This window comes from Etheostoma spectabile, chromosome 17 (genome assembly GCF_008692095.1).
Source record: "Etheostoma spectabile isolate EspeVRDwgs_2016 chromosome 17, UIUC_Espe_1.0, whole genome shotgun sequence".
In the NCBI taxonomy this organism is placed as follows: domain Eukaryota; kingdom Metazoa; phylum Chordata; class Actinopteri; order Perciformes; family Percidae; genus Etheostoma; species Etheostoma spectabile.
The window spans coordinates 11,634,067-11,635,548 of record NC_045749.1 but is presented as its reverse complement, the minus strand read 5'-3'; the positions used below and the strand labels follow the sequence as shown (position 1 = coordinate 11,635,548).

The 1,482-nt window shown below is 36.7% G+C and overlaps 1 protein-coding gene across 2 annotated transcripts in view; it reads right to left on the bottom strand.

Annotated features, from left to right (window-relative positions):
* hif1an (hypoxia inducible factor 1 subunit alpha inhibitor) overlaps positions 1 to 1,482 on the bottom strand; it is a 9,049-nt gene that overhangs the window by 6,245 nt on the left and 1,322 nt on the right. The gene's annotated exons all lie outside the window — the stretch shown is intronic.

Sequence of the window (1,482 nt, the reverse complement as noted above, 5' to 3'; positions counted from 1 at the left end):
CTCGCTCGCTCTCTCTCTCTCTCTCTCTCTCTCTCTCTCTCAAGAGTGAGGTGAGTCTGCGCTTCCAAAGAGTTAAATAATGTTGTGTTGGTTGGAAACTCGGATTCGTGTTTATCTAATACAGCGAAAGTGTGGACGAGACATATCAACGCTCGCACGCGCGCGTTTATGATTGGCCGATGGTTGAGTTCAAGAACTAAAAGCTTTAAGTAAAACATGAAGCGGTCACTCTGCCATACATAGCTTTTCTCTTTAGGGTAAACCATTAAAGTGATGTATATTCATTCATCTGTTGAAAATGACCTCTCCAGTTTCCTCATGCCAAACAAATAATATTCACTTTCAGCTTGTTTTAAAGCAAACCATGCTCACTGTGGTGAATACAGGGCTCCACTAGTTATAAGCATGGGGTTTTGTCTTTCACTTTTATTTCAGAAAAAAATATTAAATTGTGCACTATAACAAACCATTATTATTCTGCCTCTGATTTTGTTGCCCATCACAACCTATTCTGTCTGCACATTCCAGTATCACATGGTAATTGATTTTTCACTTAATCAGAAAATGCACCAACATACCTGTAAAGCTATCAATTGATTTATTGCTGTATCACCTGTAGGGATGTACGATTCAGAAAATGTCACAATTTGACACCAATTTTTAGGCTCATGATTTGATTCAACATTGATTTTCGATTCAAAAATGATTCTTGATTCAAAAACGGTTCATAGTATGCATGTAGTTACTTTTCCCCAATTATGTATGTATGTATGTATATATTCATATCTATATTATTCATGTGGATTTGTTTGGTATTTGTTATTTTAATATCCTGTTATGATGTATGTGTATGTTGTGTGTGATGTCTGTAAGCTACTGGTACCTTGAATTTCCCCTTGAGAATCAATGAAGTACCTATCTACCTATCATGTGATTGCAGTAGACATAAAATTAAAATTAAAAAAAAAAGATTCAAATACGTATTTTTGCACCCCCCTAATCACCAGTCAAACAGCCCTGTGAAGGTTCTTCTTTTTGCATGCTTCTTTCTGTCGCCATCTGTTATATCTAAGTTTCTTGTGGCACCCCTAAAATTATCCCAAGACAACCAAATGTGTCAGAGCTCTCATTCAGGTCTTAAGCCCAGAGAAAACTAAAACTAGCATGGGTATCAGCAGCTACGAAACCTTCGAGACAAATGTGAGCTTTAAGTAAGAATTCATTTGAAGATATGTTTTGGAACCTTAAATGGAGGGGTGAATCGTCACTTCCTTAAAAATAGATATGATGAACTAATGACAACACATTATCATGCACTTATATGTGCATGCTCACTCATTGCCTTATTTCTGAGATTTCTGAAAAGGCTACTAAATGTCAATATTGAGCAGGTATACAACCCTGCAGGGAATTGCTCCAGCTGACATTGACACGGAATAAAAACATTGTGAAGCAGGATGAGGTTTTCTTCCACAAGTGTAA